Below are 22,361 nucleotides of genomic sequence, written 5' to 3' on the forward strand. Positions count from 1 at the left end.
CACTTGCCCCTCTGAAGTGCTCAGTGGCTCATCCTGTCCCTTGTTGAGCTCAATCTTCTCCATCACATTCCTCACTTCCTCCACCTGCGTGGTCCTCACCTCCCGTGGCTCCATAATCGTTGCCTCCTCCTGGTTGTTGATCATTCAAGTTAGTTTACACAATGGCTCAAACTTTTAACTTTATCCTGCTTTACGCCTCCTGGTTTGTAGCAGACTAAGTATATATGACGTATGAAAGGGAACAGAGTGGAATTAAAGGGTGAGGGTGAAGGAGAAGCTGTTGTGACTCAGTGATGATGATGATGACCAAACGTCAGTCTACTGGAAGTGCAAAATGCTACAGACGCCTGACTCCACCAAAACATCGTGCTTAAGACTACATACCTTTTCTTCAAGGCCCGTGTACAATGTGCTCTTTAAACAACTAAAGTAAAATGTGATCATTTCTGCCCAGATTACTAACATTTAAATATCCACAAAGGTTCCGATGCAACGTTATCTATACCCATCACTATTTTATTAAGCTACACCATCACTTGATTTTATGCCATTACAGTGTGTAAGTACCTTAATACTACTTTAATTAACATAGATTCTCATTTACACATCGCATGTATCAGTTACACATCGCATGTATCAGTTACACATCGCATGTATCAGTTACATATATATCAATGAAGGAAGAAACAGGCACAAACAGATTGTCAGTTGTCTAAGTAGCTGCAATCTGCAGATCAGTCTTTTGATAACTTTGCTTTCTTTCTATCTTTAAGCGTGATAGCAGCAAAAGTGGCTGTCACTCAAGATTTGGAAAGGAAAAATAAGCCACCATATGTTGTTAACTACTGCTGAGAAAGGAACCAACACGTATAAATTATGTGCTGCTTATGTGAAAATGGGAGAAGGATTGATGATTGAATTTCTGCTTTTACAGTAAAGTGGTTTTCTAACAGGTAAACATAAGAAAATATTTTTAGACACTAAACATAAATCATAACTTTAAAAGTGCAGGATCTGAATCTTACCTTTACAAAAGGTACTCATAACATCAGCCCATCCTCTGAAGGGATTCCTGAACATTGGCTGTTAGTCTGCAGCCAGGGGTTAATATTTCATATCCGAGTTCTCCTTTTTTGCTCTTCTTCCCAAGAAGCAGTGCTGGTTTGTAGCCAAGGGCATGAAGTTTTTCAAGCTGCAATAAAGCATGATATTTATATTTATTGGACAGCCTGAGGTGTTCTTCAGTAAACTGACTAACCCACAGCAGGGCTGGACAGGGACAAAAATCAGCCCGGGCATTTTGACTAGAGACCGGCCCACCAGGTATTATAGGAAAAACCATAAAGCCTTTGAATGAAAACAAACGTCGTTGTGACAGTGATGTACACTGTCTTGTTGGTACATATGTATCAATCTAATAAACTTAAACCTACACCATCCTCCCTATTCTGGTATTCTAAGCAGTACTTAGCCAAACCCAAAGACTGCTTGGTTGAGTTAACTTCCTGAACTATCTACAACATATGGTGGAAACCTGAAATTAAGACAGAGAAGACTAGAGGTGAGACATGACCATTACTGAATATTAAAAATAATAAATGACAGATTTAGTGATATTTTCATAAACTATTTATTTACCACATCAATAAACAGCATGGCAGGGCAAAATATTTTTTATAACATGGCAACCTTTTAAAGTGAAAGGAGACAGAAAGACAGGTGAGAAAGAATAAAACTTAACTGACTTTTTGATGGCATTTTACACAAAGTACTAGTACAGTATCTAGAAAATGTGGGAAAATACTGGCATCATGTACAGTACTTTCTTCTGAAGAAATTATGTTGGGACCCTGAAAAAAACTTACTATGTACAATAATGGATTTCTATAAATTTGACATCAGATGAAAACTTTGGTTGTAAGATTCGGATAATTATTTGTTGAAAGCTAGAAATTTTAAATGAGAATAACCTGTTCAGCGCTGATGATTCAGTAAGGACATCTCCTGGTTTCATCTTCATGTTTCCCTCTCACCAGATAACCAAACCGATATCATGGCCAGCAGCTTTTACAGCTGTGGCTCCAACAAACATCAGCTGATACTAGAAAGTAATATTAAATAAATTCTAACAACAGCTTATCAAGTTTAAAGGCGCTTCTGCTGTTTAACGCGACCTCCGCTAGTTTCCTCTTTCTGGCGCAAAGCGGGAGATAAACAAGCAAGAGAGAAACGCTGATCAGCTGATCATTGATCAGTTTCATGATTGAAGTAGCAGCAGGAGAGGGAGGGGGGAGAAAGAGAGAAGAAGAGGCAGCTGTGCAGCAAAGACACAGAATAACTCCAGCTTTGTGTCTTTTTTTTATTGTAGCTGAAGTACGGGACAAATCGCTTTTATTTTCAGCTCAATACAAAACGCATAATATTAACTCTGAATACCAGAGGATTCCGTTTTTTATGGCACGGTTGGCAACTCTACTAACTAACCATATGAATAAAATAAAGTTCACCAGTAACATCATAGCACCCACCCAACTGTACAGAAACTCCATCATGCTAGCTAGTACACAGTACGAGTTATTGTAACTGACTGTAGCACAACGTTAGCACAAGGAAAATAAACTCCACCTAAACTTGGTTTGACCCAGATAGACTGCAGGTCATAACTTCTTACCTGAAGCTCATTTCACCTGACAGTCGGACTGGCGGCCACCTTGGGTCTCTCCACCTCCAGTCCTTTCCCCCATCCAGCTGCTGGCCTCCACCACTTGCTAATTTGACTGAATGTGTGAAAGCTCCACCATAGCCACTACCAAACAACTGAGTTATTTTTACACGTCTGCCAGCATCTGTCCAATCCGCCACCTTTCACTGTTTACACAGTTAGGAAAAAAGACAACAACAAAACATTGGGCCATTTAAAAGGCAAAATTAGCATCGGCCCAACGGGCAAATGCCCGGTATACCCGATGCCCCACAGACAGACTGAGGCCCCGCCGCTATTTTTGAGTGCAAAAATGTGTGGTCTCCAGCTAATGGAAAAGGCTGATGCACGATGTGCGCGTAGTGCTCTTTAAATAGAACAATTTGCCCCATTCTCTTCGCCCGTCATGTGGCAACATGTGGCGGGCTAGCAGGTTCGAGCCCTCGGCTCACCTGCCTCTGTATGTTCACCTGCTAGGGGGAGGTCCAGGCGGGTGAACTTGGACTGAAAATTCCAAGGGATGACCCCTCGTATCCTGGGCTTCCCCTGACTTTTTTTTCTTTGCTTTGGTTTTTTTCTTTTACCTGCCAGCAACAAACACACCTCCTTCTTGTCATGGCTACCAAGGACCACTCTTCTTCTGCCAACAAGTCATTGCCTGACAAAACATTATTTCCTATGTTTCCCTGGCTTTTTTGCCTTTTTTATCTCTTGTGTTTTAGACAAAAAGAAAAGAAAAAGATCTATAGATTCAGGCTTTTCTTTACCTGTGGTAGTCGGGTAGAATGACGTCACTGACACTGCTTTAATATGAAAACAAACTTTCTCAAACAAAAAACAAAACAAAAAAAGAAGTGGGTCGGTGTGTCATCTTTACCGAGCACCATACATGTTTTGCCTCACATTCAAATTATTATTTTTCCTTTTCAAAAATAATTCAGAGAGAAAAAAAACAGAGAAGTCAAATATATCAAATTTGCACGAATCTTCTAGTGAAGGTGCCTCCTCCTTCTGACCTTAGGGTAACTAATTACTCAGACAGGGACATGACAGTGCGCTGGGAAGCTGCAGCTGATGATGATGATGTTTCTTACCTCACTAAGTGGAGGCGACCTGAGACAGGTGGGGAAGAACTATTGGATTGTTGGAGTACATATTATGAAGTAAAAAAAATACAATATCTCAATAAACTGTTGTCCTGTGTCTTAAGGAGTATGAGATATCACTGTCTGCACTCTATGGAGATGGAGCTCAGAGTGAAGCTGTGGCCATACGCTACAGCACCTGTGAGTCACACATTTTCTGATCCTGAACGTTTGTCAAACTCAGGAGGGGAGAGCCTGAAACCATTTACCTAAGTCACATTAGCAGCAGTGTTCAGCCTAAAAAATAGACAAGTTAAAAGTCACGCATTTGAGTCATGCATCCATATTATTTGTTTATTTATTAAATTATTTTCGAGACACTGTTAGTTGTTAGAAGCCAGTGTTTTAATGATAGGACATATATGACAGTAATGAGACAACCTAAGATATCCAAGATTACCACAAAAACACAAATAGAATCACAGAAAGCGTGTTTCTCTCCCGTTAGTCTTTAGGCCCAGTTACCTTTTACTTTTCTGTGGTCAGTAGCCCTTCATGTCATATTCTGTCTCTGTGTACAATATAGCATTACTAATACAATAACCTGTACGTAAATGAACTTCATTGTGTAATTGATGGCAGTTCTCAAAGTACTAGTCACTTAAAGGTTAAATTTCACATCTAAATTCTCATCTTTGAATAACTAGAACTCTGAGCTATGAAATAAATGTAGTGAGGTTAAAGTATCAAATCAAAGTATCAAATTCTCTGTTATACTTTACATTTATTTTCTAAAAAAACACTTTGCTGTGCTGCCAAAATAATTTCCTCCTTTAAAGGAACAAAGTGAGTGTTAAGTGTCGTTAGCTGTGGTACTTTATCTCTTCTATGATGTTGCTGCAGGGTCTGGTGGAGGCCCGACCAGCCTCACGGTTTCTGATGAGACTGCCGTCAGCATGGTGATCAGCTGGGTACCTCCCAGTGCTCATGTCCTCCAGTATCACATGTCCTACATGGCTTTGTTTGTTTTCTGGCTTTTTTCTGTCTCTCTACACACTTTGTGGGTAAGCAGTGCGAGTGTGGTCAGGTCAGACCACTCCAGTATCTGTGTGTCATGGAGACCAGTATCTGCCGTTGATGGATATCCTATTGTAATCCAGGATGTAAAAGGTATTCTGTAATCACGTCTACAGTGATGTGAAAAGGTGTTTGCCCCCTTCCTGATTTCCTAGTGTTTTGCATATTTATCACACTTACATGTTTCCGATCATCAAACTCATTTTAATATTAGACACAGATAAGACAAGTTAATACAAAATGCAGTTTTTAAATGATGATTTCATAGATTAGGGAGAAAGATTATCCAAACCTCCCTGGTCCTGTGTAAAAACAAATTGCCCCTCTTGTTAAATCAAGGGTTAACTGTGATTAACCAATTTTGGAAACCTCAGTTCAGTGTTACTAAACACACTCAGGCCTGATTAATTGCAGACTTGTGAATCAAGAAATCAGTTAACTAGAACCTGTGTGACAAAGTGAAACAGGCTAAAAGACCTCAAAGAGCAACACATCGTGTCACCAGCCATCCTCCTGGTCCTCAGTGTTAATGCCCACTTAACTGGGTCCTTCAGTGGAAAGGCTCAAGCAGATGAAGCCTAATATAACAAGATGAGACTGACAAATATTCTATTTGAATGTTTAAAAAGAAAAATATCACAGTATCTATGCTTTCACTGAGCATATACCTGCATCAATGATGAACTCTCAAGGCTGAAAAGTCCTGGCTTTGGTCAGCCACGGTCCACTCACACGTCACCAATCCCTGACTGCTCGATCATAACAGCAATTGGGCTGCTGGGAACATGACGGCCGTTCTTCTTGATGTTAACAAGGTGCTCACCAATCTCCCTGGGAACAAACGAGATTCCTAAGACAGACAAAACAGATGTTAACAACGCTTATTCTCGTGTGTGCATGCAGCCCGTTTCAGTTGCTCCTGCTTCTTTCTCCACGCTTTAACTTTTATTACTTTCCCCCTCTGTCTTTTACTTAGGGGTTAATAAAGTATTTGGATTCTGATGAGTCTCATTGTTTAGCAAACTTCTCACTTATCAGATGGATACTCACCAATGTGAGCGTTACGCAGCATCTTCAGCAGGCAGGGCTCCTCTGGGCCTGAGGGTGTTGTAAGAGGGGCTGTCAGCTGGCTGAGGTCACGCTCTCCTATGTCCAGTGGAATATCTGCAGCAGAGCCCGCCTTCAGTGAAGTATGTTGGCTGGAAGGCTTTCAGGCCCGTCTTTGCCACTCCAGGGTCAGAGACCTTCACCTTGTTTGGATGACAGCCTGCTCCGACATTCATCTGTGGGCACAAACACCAAAACTCAAGAGACTTTACAGTGAGAAGAAAAGGCAAACCTTGCATGCCAGAGTGAAAGTGAGAGTGTGTGTGAGTGCATACTCACCCTGAATGGACTCTCAGGGATGTTAGCGTCTCCCCAGGAGACCATCACAGTGTGCTTCACAGGCTTACGTGGGGTGCAGGTGCAGGTGTATGTGCTGTTGCTATTATCCTTAACCTGGACATCCACAGAATTGACTTCACCATCCTGTGCAGAAGACAAGGGATTATAGTTCAATCAGATTTAACACACCGTATTTTTCGGACCATAAGGCGCACCAGTTTATAAGGCGCACTGTCGATGAACAGGTCTGGTTTCATCCATGAGGCGCACTGGACTATAAAACGCATTAAGCGAAACAAAACAGCCAGATAAGTCAAACTCTACTCAACTCTTTCTTCTTGCTTCCTCCACTTCCGTACCATTGATTCATTCATGTTGAAATCTCTCACAGCTGCTCTATTCTCATGTTCTACTGCGTGACTGACAGCCTTGAGTTTGAAATCCGCTTTGTCAGCATGTCTCTTAACAGGTGGCATTTTGGGGTCATGATCCACACACAATACAGTAATATTATGTTGCAGCACAGTACGTATCACTCCGCCAGGCTCCTGACTACGTAGCCGTAATGCTCCGACAATCCATCAAGCGGTGCGACTTCGTAGCTTACCAAAGTCGTACTAAAACATTTTTTGACAGATTTTTAAGCGCCGTGTATTACATAAAAAAAGGTCAGTAAGCACAACCAGAATTCATACATAAGGCGCACTGTCGATTTTTGAGATAATTAAAGGATTTTAAGTGCGACTCATAGTCCGAAAAATACGGTACATACAATATATTTAACTTATTTGTGATCATATACAAAGCCAGATATACCTGGGCTATAATTTTCAGAGCTTTTCCTCCTTGCTTGGCATCAACTGTGAGTTCACTGGGTTTTCCAACAGCCAGACCACTGCTCTGTAGGCCTGGACCGTATGCCTTAACCTAGAGAAAACTATTTTAAACAAACAATTAAAAAAGGAACAAGTCAAAGATCTACTATAGCCAAAAGATCATTTACAGACTATAGCGCTGTGAAAAAATATTTGCCTCCTTTCTGATTTCGTATCTTATTCCATATTTGTCACACTTACACTTTTCAGATCAATAAATTTTAATATGAGACAAGAATGTCTCATATTAAACGGCAGTTTTCAAGGGGAAAAAGCTATCCAAAAATACTTGGTCCTATATGAAAAAGTAACTGCACCGAATTAAATCAATTCTAACAACAGCTTATCAAGTTTAAAGGCGCTTCTGCTGTTTAACACGACCTCTGCTAGTTTCCTCTTTCTGGCGCAAAGCGGGAGATAAACAAGCAAGAGAGACGGGACTTGTGGCAGAAACGCTGATCAGCTGATCATTGATCAGTTTCATGATTGAAGTAGCAGCAGGAGAGGGAGGGGGGAGAGTGAGAGAAGAAGAGGCAGCTGTGCAGCAAAGACACAGAATAACTCCAGCTTTGTGTCTTTTTTTTATTGTAGCTGAAGTATGGGACAAATCGCTTTTATTTTCAGCTCAATACAAAACGCATAATATTAACTCTGAATACCAGAGGATTCCGTTTTTATGGCACGGTTGGCAACTCTACTAACTAACCATATGAATAAAATAAAGTTCACCAGTAACATCATAGCACCCACCCAACTGTACAGAAACTCCATCATGCTAGCTAGTACACAGTACGAGTTATTGTAACTGACTGTAGCACAACGTTAGCACAAGGAAAATAAACTCCACCTAAACTTGGTTTGACCCAGATAGACTGCAGGTCATAACTTCTTACCTGAAGCTCATTTCACCTGACAGTCGGACTGGCGGCCGCCTTGGGTCTCTCCACCTCCAGTCCTTTCCCCCATCCACCTGCTGGCCTCCACCACTTGCTAATTTGACTGAATGTGTGAAAGCTCCACCATAGCCACTACCAAACAACTGAGTTATTTTTACACGTCTGCCAGCATCTGTCCAATCCGCCACCTTTCACTGTTTACAAAGTTAGGAAAAAAAGACAACAACAAAACATTGGGCCATATAAAAGGCAAAATTAGCATCGGCCCAACGGGCAAATGCCCGGTATACCCGATGCCCCACAGACAGACTGAGGCCCCGCCGCTATTTTTGAGTGCAAAAATGTGTGGTCTCCAGCTAATGGAAAAGGCTGATGCACGATGTGCGCGTAGTGCTCTTTAAATAGAACAATTTGCCCCATTCTCTTCGCCCGTCATGTGGCAACATGTGGCGGGCTAGCAGGTTAGTAACATACAGGCCCGGGTTCGAGCCCTCGGCTCACCTGCCTCTGTATGTTCACCTGCTAGGGGGAGGTCCAGGCGGGCGATCTTGGACTGAAAATTCCAAGGGATGACCCCTCGTAGCCTGGGCTTCCCCTGACTTTTTTTTCTTTGCTTTGGTTTTTTTCTTTTACCTGCCAGCAACAAACACACCTCCTTCTTGTCATGGCTACCAAGGACCACTCTTCTTCTGCCAACAAGTCATTGCCTGACAAAACATTATTTCCTATGTTTCCCTGGCTTTTTTGCCTTTTTTTTATCTCTTGTGTTTTAGACAAAAAGAAAAGAAAAAGATCTACAGATTCAGGCTTTTCTTTACCTGTGGTAGTCGGGTAGAATGACGTCACGGACACTGCTTTAATATGAAAACAAACTTTCTCAAACAAAAAACAAAACAAAAAAAGAAGTTGCTGGGAAGCTGCAGCTGATGATGATGTTTCTTACCTCACTAAGTGGAGGCGACCTGAGACAGGTGGGGAAGAACTATTGGATTGTTGGAGTACATATTATGAAGTAAAAAAAATACAATATCTCAATAAACTGTTGTCCTGTGTCTTAAGGAGTATGAGATATCACTGTCTGCACTCTATGGAGATGGAGCTCAGAGTGAAGCTGTGGCCATACGCTACAGCACCTGTGAGTCACACATTTTCTGATCCTGAACGTTTGTCAAACTCAGGAGGGGAGAGCCTGAAACCATTTACCTAAGTCACATTAGCAGCAGTGTTCAGCCTAAAAAATAGACAAGTTAAAAGTCATGCATCCATATTATTTGTTTATTTATTAAATTATTTTCGAGACACTGTTAGTTGTCAGTTCTATGAAGCTTTGAGTATTTCGGATTAGTAGTACTGCTGTGTTTGTTGCATCATATTGCTGTAATTGTTTATATGCTTTATATATTCTGAGGTAAGTTAATCTATAGTGTTACATCATATTCTATAAGGATGTTATGTGTTTGTAGACTTTCTGCCCAGTTTGACCCATTTAGCAGAAGTCAGCCTGTTTAAGGCTCTGATATCTATTCTGTATGACTTAAAGCAGTTATGACATGGTCTGATTTTCTCACCCAATAAAGGAATATTTCATATATCAGTCTACTCTTCGTTCTATCAGACACAGTTATCACAGCTCGTACATTTGCTTTTTACACATATATGTAAGCATTGAGCCAAATGTAATAATGCCAACATACTGAAGGAACAACATTTGTCTCTTATGTATAATGCATCTATATATACACTGTCAAAGATACTTGAGTGTCTTTGAGTGAAGATTTAAGGTGATAGGACATATAAATAGCTGCAACTTGAATCTTTACTGAAGCTCAGTATTTGACACAGAGTTCACTCACATGTGCTGTACCAGTGTACCTGCACATGTCACATCTGACAATGGAAGTGATTTGATTTGAGAGTTCAAACTCACTGCTGTAATAACTAATAATGATTACTATAATATCTATAATATTGGCCATATCATATTTACACTGACTTTAGTCTCATGAACAACATTAACTGTTTGTTATTTACTAGCTAATCTTATATGACTGTTCAGTACAGATATGAAGCCCAACAATCATGTTTTACAGTCCTGTGGTCTCAGCCTCAGATACTTATTAAATCACACAGAGCTCATGTAGAAACAAACAAACGAACAAAATATGTTCTCCTTCATTTCTGTCAACCACACGTTTCCAGCTATCATGGTTGCTAGGCAACCTGGGCAGCGTGACGGAGGCTAGACCGTCCCATTTCACAAGCCTCACACTTCCAGCCTTAGCGGTCTTTGAGTACGCGGCCCTTGAGGACCGTTGAGGCTGCGTACTTTAAGGCTGCAGACCCTGAATTGGGATACAGCCATTATGCCGTGGCTGACGAGCTGGAACACACCTCAGCTGTGGCTCATGAGGCAGACCTGCAACACAAGAAAAGGAGAAAAAAAACTCTTCCACAGAGGGAGAGCCACTAGAGGTCAGCGACCGTAACCCCCCCCCCACATAAAATATCACATACAGTAAACAGACACTTTTAACAACTGTCACCAAGTGAAACTTTGGGTGACTGATGCCATCAACTCCATCCTGTAACAGTACTGCTCCAGCGCCAGTAGCGCTTGCATCCCTTCCAGCCCTTACCATCCCCAGTCACAAGGTGCACTGGAAGGATAACACCAGACCATAAAGTTGATGATGCGAAAATATTGTCTGGTGACTGACAAGAACTGGGATGAGGGACTGCCATTCCTACTGTGTGCAGCTCGTGAAGCAAAACAGGAGTCCCTTGGTTTCAGCCCTGCTGAACTAGTTTTTGGGCATAGTGTGAGAGGGCCACTAAAAACTCTGAAAGAACAGTTTTTATCTGATGTGCAGCCACAATCAAATGTGCTTGAGTTTGTCACGCAGTGTCGGGAACGTTTGTACCATGCTTGTGCAATAGCTAAGAGGTCTCTGTCAGCAGCCCAAGGGAAAATGAAGCGGCAGTATGACAGGAAGGCAGTGCAGCGTTCTTTTAAACCTGGTGATCAGGTACTCATGTTGGTGCCCACATCTGGTCCATCTCTGTCAGCCCAATTTGCGGGGCCATATGTGGTAGAGAGCAAAGTCAATGACACAGACTACATTGTTCGCACTCCGGATAGAAGGCGAAAAAACACGGCTCTGCCATATAAATATGCTGAAACTGTTTCACTCTAGGGAAGACGATCGGGAGGGCTCCATCTCACTCATTTCTGTGCCCATAAACCATGATGATGGTTTGGTGAAGGGTAGTGAAGGTCAGCCGAGTGGCAGGCTCGCAAACTCAGAGGTTCTTGGTGCCTTAGCCACGTACCTCTCCTATCTTCCTCATGACGAGAAAGATGACGTGAAAGATCTGATCCAAGCGCACCCTAGTCTGTTTGGGGATGTACCATCTAGAACCCCAGTGTTAAAGCACGACATTGACGTGGGTGATGCGTGCGCTATTAAGCAACACGCATACCGGTGGCCCCCACTCAAGAGGGAATTAATGAAAAATGAGGTACAGTACCTGCTTGAAAATGGTTTGGCGATACCTAGCCACTTGCCCCTCTGAAGTGCTCAGTGGCTCATCCTGTCCCTTGTTGAGCTCAATCTTCTCCATCACATTCCTCACTTCCTCCACCTGCGTGGTCCTCACCTCCCGTGGCTCCATAATCGTTGCCTCCTCCTGGTTGTTGATCATTCAAGTTAGTTTACACAATGGCTCAAACTTTTAACTTTATCCTGCTTTACGCCTCCTGGTTTGTAGCAGACTAAGTATATATGACGTATGAAAGGGAACAGAGTGGAATTAAAGGGTGAGGGTGAAGGAGAAGCTGTTGTGACTCAGTGATGATGATGATGACCAAACGTCAGTCTACTGGAAGTGCAAAATGCTACAGACGCCTGACTCCACCAAAACATCGTGCTTAAGACTACATACCTTTTCTTCAAGGCCCGTGTACAATGTGCTCTTTAAACAAACTAAAGTAAAATGTGATCATTTCTGCCCAGATTACTAACATTTAAATATCCACAAAGGTTCCGATGCAACGTTATCTATACCCATCACTATTTTATTAAGCTACACCATCACTTGATTTTATGCCATTTACAGTGTGTAAGTACCTTAATACTACTTTAATTAACATAGATTCTCATTTACACATCGCATGTATCAGTTACACATCGCATGTATCAGTTACACATCGCATGTATCAGTTACATATATATCAATGAAGGAAGAAAACAGGCACAAACAGATTGTCAGTTGTCTAAGTAGCTGCAATCTGCAGATCAGTCTTTTGATAACTTTGCTTTCTTTCTATCTTTAAGCGTGATAGCAGCAAAAGTGGCTGTCACTCAAGATTTGGAAAGGAAAAATAAGCCACCATATGTTGTTAACTACTGCTGAGAAAGGAACCAACACGTATAAATTATGTGCTGCTTATGTGAAAATGGGAGAAGGATTGATGATTGAATTTCTGCTTTTACAGTAAAGTGGTTTTCTAACAGGTAAACATAAGAAAATATTTTTAGACACTAAACATAAATCATAACTTTAAAAGTGCAGGATCTGAATCTTACCTTTACAAAGGTACTCATAACATCAGCCCATCCTCTGAAGGGATTCCTGAACATTGGCTGTTAGTCTGCAGCCAGGGGTTAATATTTCATATCCGAGTTCTCCTTTTTTGCTCTTCTTCCCAAGAAGCAGTGCTGGTTTGTAGCCAAGGGCATGAAGTTTTTCAAGCTGCAATAAAGCATGATATTTATATTTATTGGACAGCCTGAGGTGTTCTTCAGTAAACTGGACTACCCCACAGCAGGGCTGGACAGGGACAAAACATCAGCCCGGGCATTTTGACTAGAGACCGGCCCACCAGGTATTATAGGAAAAACCATAAAGCCTTTGAATGAAAACAAACGTCGTTGTGACAGTGATGTACACTGTCTTGTTGGTACATACGTATCAATCTAATAAACTTAAACCTACACCATCCTCCCTATTCTGGTATTCTAAGCAGTACTTAGCTGAAACCCAAAGACTGCTTGGTTGAGTTAACTTCCTGAACTATCTACAACATATGGTGGAAACCTGAAATTAAGACAGAGAAGACTAGAGGTGAGACATGACCATTACTGAATATTAAAAATAATAAATGACAGATTTAGTGATATTTTCATAAACTATTTATTTACCACATCAATAAACAGCATGGCAGGGCAAAATATTTTTTCTAACATGGCAACCTTTTAAAAGTGAAAGGAGACAGAAAGACAGGTGAGAAAGAATAAAACTTAACTGACTTTTTGATGGCATTTTACACAAAGTACTAGTACAGTATCTAGAAAATGTGGGAAAATACTGGCATCATGTACAGTACTTTCTTCTGAAGAAATTATGTTGGGACCCTGAAAAAAACTTACTATGTACAATAATGGATTTCTATAAATTTGACATCAGATGAAAACTTTGGTTGTAAGATTCGGATAATTATTTGTTGAAAGCTAGAAATTTTAAATGAGAATAACCTGTTCAGCGCTCATGATTCAGTAAGGACATCTCCTGGTTTCATCTTCATGTTTCCCTCTCACCAGATAACCAAACCGATATCATGGCCAGCAGCTTTTACAGCTGTGGCTCCAACAAACATCAGATGATACTAGAAAGTAATATTAAATAAATTCTAACAACAGCTTATCAAGTTTAAAGGCGCTTCTGCTGTTTAACACGACCTCTGCTAGTTTCCTCTTTCTGGCGCAAAGCGGGAGATAAACAAGCAAGAGAGAAATGCTGATCAGCTGATCATTGATCAGTTTCATGATTGAAGTAGCAGCAGGAGAGGGAGGGGGGAGAATGAGAGAAGAAGAGGCAGCTGTGCAGCAAAGACACAGAATAACTCCAGCTTTGTGTCTTTTTTTTATTGTAGCTGAAGTACGGGACAAATCGCTTTTATTTTCAGCTCAATACAAAACGCATAATATTAACTCTGAATACCAGAGGATTCCGTTTTTTATGGCATGGTTGGCAACTCTACTAACTAACCATATGAATAAAATAAAGTTCACCAGTAACATCATAGCACCCACCCAACTGTACAGAAACTCTGTCATGCTAGCTAGTACACAGTAAGAGTTATTGTAACTGACTGTAGCACAACGTTAGCACAAGGAAAATAAACTCCACCTAAACTTGGTTTGACCCAGATAGACTGCAGGTCATAACTTCTTACCTGAAGCTCATTTCACCTGACAGTCGGACTGGCGGCCGCCTTGGGTCTCTCCACCTCCGCCACCCCTTTCCCCCATCCACCTGCTGGCCTCCACCACTTGCTAATTTTACTGAATCTGTGAAAGCGCCACCATAGCCACTACCAAACAACTGAGTTATTTTTACACGTCTGCCAGCATCTGTCCAATCCGCCACCTTTCACTGTTTACAGGGTTAGGGAAAAAAGACAACAACAAAACATTGGGCCATTTAAAAGGCAAAATTAGCATCGGCCCAACGGGCAAATGCCCGGTATACCCGATGGCCAGTCCAGCTATGCCCCACAGACAGACTGAGGCCCCGCCGCTATTTTTGAGTGCAAAAATGTGTGGTCTCCAGCTAATGGAAAAGGCTGATGCACGATGTGCGCGTAGTGCTCTTTAAATAGAACAATTTGCCCCATTCTCTTCGCCTGTCATGTGGCAACATGTGGCGGGCTAGCAGGTTAGTAACATACAGGCCTGGGTTCGAGCCCTCGGCTCACCTGCCTCTGTATGTTCACCTGCTAGGGGGAGGTCCAGGCGGGCGATCTTGGAGTCAAAATTCCAAGGGATGACCCCTCGTAGCCTGGGCTTCCCCTGACTTTTTTTTCTTTGCTTTGGTTTTTTTCTTTTACCTGCCAGCAACAAACACACCTCCTTGTTGTCATGGCTACCAAGGACCACTCTTCTTCTGCCAACAAGTCATTGCCTGACAAAACATTATTTCCTATGTTTCCCTGGCTTTTTTATCTCTTGTGTTTTAGACAAAAAGAAAAGAAAAAGATCTACAGATTCAGGCTTTTCTTTACCTGTGGTAGTCGGGTAGAATGACGTCACTGACACTGCTTTAATATGAAAACAAACTTTCTCAAACAAAAAACAAAACAAAAAAAAGAAGTGGGTCGGTGTGTCATCTTTACCGAGCACCATACATGTTTTGCCTCATATTCAAATTATTATTTTTCCTTTTCAAAAATAATTCAGAGAGAAAAAAAACAGAGAAGTCAAATATATCAAATTTGCACGAATCTTCTAGTGAAGGTGCCTCCTCCTTCTGACCTTAGGGTAACTAATTTCTCAGACAGTGACATGACAGTGCGCTGGGAAGCTGCAGCTGATGATGATGTTTCTTACCTCACTAAGTGGAGGCGACCTGAGACAGGTGGGGAAGAACTATTGGATTGTTGGAGTACATATTATGAAGTAAAAAAAATACAATATCTCAATAAACTGTTGTCCTGTGTCTTAAGGAGTATGAGATATCACTGTCTGCACTCTATGGAGATGGAGCTCAGAGTGAAGCTGTGGCCATACGCTACAGCACCTGTGAGTCACACATTTTCTGATCCTGAACGTTTGTCAAACTCAGGAGGGGAGAGCCTGAAACCATTTACCTAAGTCACATTAGCAGCAGTGTTCAGCCTAAAAAATAGACAAGTTAAAAGTCATGCATCCATATTATTTGTTTATTTATTAAATTATTTTCGAGACACTGTTAGTTGTTAGAAGCCAGTGTTTTAATGATAGGACATATATGACAGTAATGAGACAACCTAAGATATCCAAGATTAGCACAAAAACACAAATAGAATCACAGAAAGCGTGTTTCTCTCCCGTTAGTCTTTAGGCCCAGTTACCTTTTACTTTTCTGTGGTCAGTAGCCCTTCATGTCATATTCTGTCTCTATGTACAATATAGCACTACTAATACAATAACCTGTACGTAAATGAACTTCATTGTGTAACTGATGGCAGTTCTCAAAGTACTAGTCACTTAAAGGTTAAATTTCACATCTAAATTCTCATCTTTGAATAACTAGAACTCTGAGCTATGAAATAAATGTAGTGAGGTTAAAGTATCAAATCAAAGTATCAAATTCTCTGTTATACTTTACATTTATTTTCTAAAAAAACACTTTGCTCTGCTGCCAAAATAATTTCCTCCTTTAAAGGAACAAAGTGAGTGTTAAGTGTTGTTAGCTGTGGTACTTTATCTCTTCTATGATGTTGCTGCAGGGTCTGGTGGAGGCCCGACCAGCCTCACGGTTTCTGATGAGACTGCCGTCAGCATGGTGATCAGCTGGGTACCTCCCAGTGCTCATGTCCTCCAGTATCACATGTCCTACATGGCTTTGTTTGTTTTCTGGCTTTTTTCTGTCTCTCTACACACTTTGTGGGTAAGCAGTGCGAGTGTGGTCAGGTCAGACCACTCCAGTATCTGTGTGTCATGGAGACCAGTATCTGCCGTTGATGGATATCCAATTGTAATCCAGGATGTAAAAGGTATTCTGTAATCACGTCTACAGTGATGTGAAAAGGTGTTTGCCCCCTTCCTGATTTCCTAGTGTTTTGCATATTTATCACACTTACATGTTTCCGATCATCAAACTCATTTTAATATTAGACACAGATAAGACAAGTTCATACAAAATGCAGTTTTTAAATGATGATTTCATAGATTAGGGAGAAAGATTATCCAAACCTCCCTGGTCCTGTGTAAAAACAAATTGCCCCTCTTGTTAAATCAAGGGTTAACTGTGATTAACCAATTTTGGAAACCTCAGTTCAGTGTTACTAAACACACTCAGGCCTGATTAATTGCAGACTTGTGAATCAAGAAATCAGTTAACTAGAACCTGTGTGACAAAGTGAAACAGGCTAAAAGACCTCAAAGAGCAACACATCGTGTCACCAGCCATCCTCCTGGTCCTCAGTGTTAATGCCCACTTAACTGGGTCCTTCAGTGGAAAGGCTCAAGCAGATGAAGCCTAATATAACAAGATGAGACTGACAAATATTCTATTTGAATGTTTAAAAAGAAAAATATCACAGTATCTATGCTTTCACTGAGCATATACCTGCATCAATGATGAACTCTCAAGGCTGAAAAGTCCTGGCTTTGGTCAGCCACGGTCCACTCACACGTCACCAATCCCTGACTGCTTGATCATAACAGCAGTTGGGCTGCTGGGAACATGACGGCCGTTCTTCTTGATGTTTTTTTTTTTTTTTTGCCTGTCCCGTTTGGCTCTTTTGCCATCAGAATTATTGTCTAAAGGCAAAGAAAGATGCCCAACGGATTTACTTTACCAAATTGACCATCCCAGCCTTGCCATAATGGTCCATTTGATTCACCTTTTATTGTTTATTTTATTTTCACTTGCTGAATACAGGACAGACTTGACTGGGGGAAAGAAAGGGAGAAAGAAAGAGGGAAAGAGAAACAGCTGAGAAGAGGGACGGGGGAGAAGGGCAAAAAACAAAAACCAACAGAATGGGCAGAAGAAAAAAAAAAGAAAAAAAAATGCATATATCGATCACCTGGATCACCTGTTGAGAAAGAAAAAAGAAAACAAGCAGAAGAGAACAAGAGTAATAGAATAAACAACATCACAATGATATATGGGAATATGACAGTAAATACTAAATATTAAACATTATTGTGCAGCTCATAAGATCAACAGAACACAGTGTGCTTTGAGGTAGGAGCCAAAAAGGGTGTAGTTTGTGTGTGTGATCACCCGTGTGTACACCTGTGAGCATGGACGCGCTTGTTTTTTTAAAAGGTTCCTTCATGTAATGATCTGCTAGAGGGTGTGGGGGAGCCACAGCCCCGTCCTCCAGGGCATGAAGCAGGTATGGAGGAGATCAAAACTCCAGACATCCAGAGGCCCCCAGAACACAAGAGACCAAGGAAGACCAACAGAGGGGCAGCCGCACCACTGTCCCAGAAAGAGCTGAGGAGAGTCCCAGATGAGGGCTCACTCAGCAGCCGCGGAGCAGAAGCCAGGGGGAGTTGCAGTGACGCGCCCGTGAGCTCCGCCGGCAGCCAGCCGTGCCTGAGTGACCGAGCCCCAGGCCGAGAGGCCGGGGGCACCCCACCTCCGAAGTGGCCCGAGCGAGCCCCAGGCTCCAGGCCCCGATAAGCGGCCGCCAAGGAGTGAGCCGGTGTGTACCTGGACGCCCATCCCCAGACACAAAGAACCACCAACGCACCAATACCTGAGGGAATCCGCCACTGGCAGGGGAAGTGGTGGTGGGGGGAGATAGGCCTCCAAACCTTGGAGGGCCTGAGATGTCCCCAGAGAGGTGGCGTCTGATACCCAACCTGACATATAGACACAGAAATACAGGCACACACATATACAAACATCCATTCCCACCCTCATGCTCTCATATGCACTTACTCCACACTCAACCAACGTGGAGACAGACATAAAGAGACGCTGTACACACGATCACACTCCCCAAGTGTACTCTACGAACCGGGTCTAGGTACCCTTGCCCTGGAGGGGGGAACTGCACCCAGACCCAGGTGGTGTTACCCTTTTCCCTGCGGTGGGGAGAGGCAGACCACCCCGACTCCGCAGCAGCAGGGAGGCCCCACACTCCAGACCGCAGTCGGACGGCCAACTCCTCCTCCTAGCCCCCCCGCTCCAGCAGGCCGCAGAGAACGGGGGTGAGAGAAGACTCCAAACCTCCCTTCACCCGCTCATTGTAGTGTTGATGCATGTGTGTTCTAAGGTGCATTTAAAACCCAGGAGGGCATGGAGCTACCTGCCAGAGAGCAGCAGGTAAGCGCATAGTCCCTCCTGCTAGCCCTCAATGTCTACGTGTATTTAAAATTGAGAGGTGGGCAACGACGCCAGGGGTGGGGTGTACACCCTGATGGTACTTTGGACTCCATGTATCGTGCCCACCCCCAAGATCCTATATGTATGTGTAATGAGAGTGTGAGTAATGTGAATGTCTAAGTTGTGGGATAAAATTGAGGCAGAGGCAGCCAGAAGGGGACAGAGGGGGGGGTAGCCTCCTCTGCACCCTGGTGACATACCCCTACTCCAAGGCCCTGCATGTGTGGGTGGTTGTGGTGGAGCGGGAAGAGGGAGGCAGCTGGAGATGGGGAGGGAAGGAAGGGAGGGGCAAGTGACCCCTCCCTGGGGCCAGCTCCCCCGCTGACCCCAGTAGGCACCCCCATACTCCGCGACCCGCCAGGGAAAGGGGGCCCAGGCCCATCCAGACCGGGGCCCAGTGCAGCAGCGCCTCCCGGCACCACAGAGCTCGGGACAGCCCACCCAACCCCACCACAGAGAAAACTGCACCCACCCCACCATCCACTCATCTTCCAGACTACATAAGACAATAGACGCCCAGGCTGAGATCTTCCTCCACCTCTCCTGTATCTCCCCCTCCTGCAGAGAGAGTTCCTGAAGAGAGGAAAGCTCCTGCAAGATGTGACAATCTCCCCCACCAGTTGAAGTGCCCCCCCAGGTGGCTTGACGCACCGGCGGCACCCTGCGCCAGGGCTGGGCCCCCATGCACCAGCCCGCCCACAACCCCGGCAACACACCAACCAGGACACAAGCCCCCGAGTTCTTCTTGATGTTAACAAGGTGCTCACCAATCTCCCTGGGAACAAACGAGATTCCTAAGACAGACAGACAAAACAGATGTTAACAACGCTTATTCTTGTGTGTGCATGCAGCCCGTTTCAGTTGCTCCTGCTTCTTTCTCCACGCTTTAACTTTTATTACTTTCCCCCTCTGTCTTTTACTTAGGGGTTAATAAAGTATTTGGATTCTGATGAGTCTCATTGTTTAGCAAACTTCTCACTTATCAGACGGACACTCACCAATGTGAGCGTTACGCAGCATCTTCAGCAGGCAGGGCTCCTCTGGGTCTAAGGGACAAGGGATTATAGTTCAATCAGATTTAACACACCGTATTTTTCGGACCATAAGGGCACCAGTTTATAAGGCGCACTGTCGATGAACAGGTCTGGTTTCATACATGAGGCGCACTGGACTATAAAACGCATTAAGCGAAACAAAACAGCCAGATAAGTCAAACTTTACTCAACTCTTTCTTCTTGCTTCCTCCACTTCCGTACCATTGATTCATTCATGTTGAAATCTCTCGCAGCTGCTCTATTCTCATGTTCTACTGCGTGACAGTCTTGAGTTTGAAATCCGCTTCGTCAGCATGTCTCTTAACAGGTGGCATTTTGGGTTCATTATCCACACACAATACAGTAATATTATGTTGCAGCACAGTACGTATCACTCCGCGAGGCTCCTGACTACGTAGCCGTAATGCTCCGACAATCCATCAAGCGGTGCTACTTCGTAGCTTACCAAAGTCGTACTAAAACATTTTTTGACAGATTTTTAAGCGCCGTGTATTACATAACATCGGTTCAAGGTCAGTAAGCACAACCAGAATTCATACATAAGGCGCACTGTCGGTTTTTGAGATAATTAAAGGATTTTAAGTGCGACTCATAGTCCGAAAAATACGGTACATACAATATATTTAACATATTTGTGATCATATACAAAGCCAGATATACCTGGGCTATAATTTTCAGAGGAGCTTTTCCTCCTTGCTTGGCATCAACTGTGAATTCACTGGGTTTTCCAACAGCCAGACCACTGCTCTGTAGGCCTGGACCGTACGCCTTAACCTAGAGAAAACTATTTTAAACAAACAATTAAAAAAGGAACAAGTCAAAGATCTACTATAGCCAAAAGATCATTTGCAGACTATAGCGCTGTGGAAAAATATTTGCCTCCTTTCTGATTTCGTATCTTATTCCATATTTGTCACACTTACACGTTTCAGATCAATAAATTTTAATATGAGACAAGAATCTCTCATATTAAACGGCAGTTTTCAAGGGGAAAAAGCTATCCAAACATACTTGGTCCTATATGAAAAAGTAATTGCACCGAAAACCTGATACCTTGTGTGTCACCTCTGACACCAAGAACTGTAGCAAGCGTTTGGTGCTAGAGGTCACATTTTGAGTTTGTGAAGATATTTAAGGTCGACACACGTAATTAGCGGCAGGTGTGTTGTTGATCGGTCCTATATGAAAAAGTAATTGCACCGAATTAAATAAATTCTAACAACAGCTTATCAAGTTTAAAGGCGCTTCTGCTGTTTAACACGACCTCTGCTAGTTTCCTCTTTCTGGCGCAAAGCGGGAGATAAACAAGCAAGAGAGACGGGACTTGTGGCAGAAACGCCGATCAGCTGATCATTGATCAGTTTCATGATTGAAGTAGCAGCAGGAGAGGGAGGGGGGAGAATGAGAGAAGAAGAGGCAGCTGTGCAGCAAAGACACAGAATAACTCCAGCTTTGTGTCTTTTTATATTGTAGCTGAAGTACGGGACAAATCGCTTTTATTTTCAGCTCAATACAAAACGCATAATATTAACTCTGAATACCAGAGGATTCCGTTTTTTATGGCACGGTTGGCAACTCTACTAACTAACCATATGAATAAAATAAAGTTCACCAGTAACATCATAGCACCCACCCAACTGTACAGAAACTCCATCATGCTAGCTAGTACACAGTAAGAGTTATTGTAACTGACTGTAGCACAACGTTAGCACAAGGAAAATAAACTCCACCTAAACTTGGTTTGACCCAGATAGACTGCAGGTCATAACTTCTTACCTGAAGCTCATTTCACCTGACAGTCGGACTGGCGGCTGCCTTGGGTCTCTCCACCTCCAGTCCTTTCCCCCATCCACCTGCTGGCCTCCACCACTTGGTAATTTGACTGAATGTGTGAAAGCTCCACCATAGCCACTACCAAACAACTGAGTTATTTTTACACGTCTGCCAGCATCTGTCCAATCCGCCACCTTTCACTGTTTACACAGTTAGGAAAAAAAGACAACAACAAAACATTGGGCCATTTAAAAGGCAAAATTAGCATCGGCCCACCGGGCAAATGCCCGGTATACCCGATGGCCAGTCCAGCTATGCCCCACAGACAGACTGAGGCCCCGCCGCTATTTTTGAGTGCAAAAATGTGTGGTCTCCAGCTAATGGAAAAGGCTGATCGCACGATGTGCGCGTAGTGCTCTTTAAATAGAACAATTTGCCCCATTCTCTTCGCCCGTCATGTGGCAACATGTGGCGGGCTAGCAGGTTAGTAACATACAGGCCCGGGTTCGAGCCCTCGGCTCACCTGCCTCTGTATGTTCACCTGCTAGGGGGAGGTCCAGGCGGGCGATCTTGGACTGAAAATTCCAAGGGATGACCCCTCGTAGCCTGGGCTTCCCCTGACTTTT

The 22,361-nt window shown here is 43.1% G+C and overlaps 5 long non-coding RNA genes across 7 annotated transcripts in view; 2 read left to right on the forward strand and 3 right to left on the reverse strand.

The window, feature by feature from the left end:
* The window catches only part of LOC120714730, a 35,013-nt gene that overhangs the window by 6,670 nt on the left and 5,982 nt on the right, over nucleotides 1–22,361 (forward strand). The gene's annotated exons all lie outside the window — the stretch shown is intronic.
* LOC120714731 lies at nucleotides 4,805–21,753 on the reverse strand. 3 transcript variants are annotated; one of them, XR_005691501.1, is made up of 6 exons: nucleotides 21,739–21,753; nucleotides 20,623–20,746; nucleotides 6,250–6,393; nucleotides 5,914–6,146; nucleotides 5,532–5,713; nucleotides 4,805–5,441 (listed from the first exon to the last, which is right to left on the reverse strand). It is a non-coding gene; the product is annotated as an uncharacterized LOC120714731 (long non-coding RNA). The 3 variants fall into 3 exon arrangements; XR_005691499.1 differs by having other exon boundaries at nucleotides 4,805–5,713; XR_005691500.1 differs by lacking the exons at nucleotides 20,623–20,746; nucleotides 21,739–21,753 and adding an exon at nucleotides 7,066–7,595 and having other exon boundaries at nucleotides 4,805–5,713.
* LOC120714732 lies at nucleotides 11,173–14,551 on the reverse strand. Its single transcript, XR_005691502.1, has 3 exons — nucleotides 14,256–14,551; nucleotides 12,607–12,772; nucleotides 11,173–11,707 (listed from the first exon to the last, which is right to left on the reverse strand). It is a non-coding gene; the product is annotated as an uncharacterized LOC120714732 (long non-coding RNA).
* On the forward strand, nucleotides 15,560–22,361 carry LOC120714733. The gene is made up of 4 exons (XR_005691503.1): nucleotides 15,560–15,570; nucleotides 15,876–15,889; nucleotides 16,290–16,295; nucleotides 22,216–22,361. It is a non-coding gene; the product is annotated as an uncharacterized LOC120714733 (long non-coding RNA).
* On the reverse strand, nucleotides 16,317–17,266 carry LOC120714734. The gene is made up of 2 exons (XR_005691504.1): nucleotides 17,132–17,266; nucleotides 16,317–17,041 (listed from the first exon to the last, which is right to left on the reverse strand). It is a non-coding gene; the product is annotated as an uncharacterized LOC120714734 (long non-coding RNA).

Source organism: Simochromis diagramma, unplaced genomic scaffold (assembly GCF_900408965.1).
Source record: "Simochromis diagramma unplaced genomic scaffold, fSimDia1.1 OVJJ01000421.1, whole genome shotgun sequence".
NCBI lineage: Eukaryota > Metazoa > Chordata > Actinopteri > Cichliformes > Cichlidae > Simochromis > Simochromis diagramma.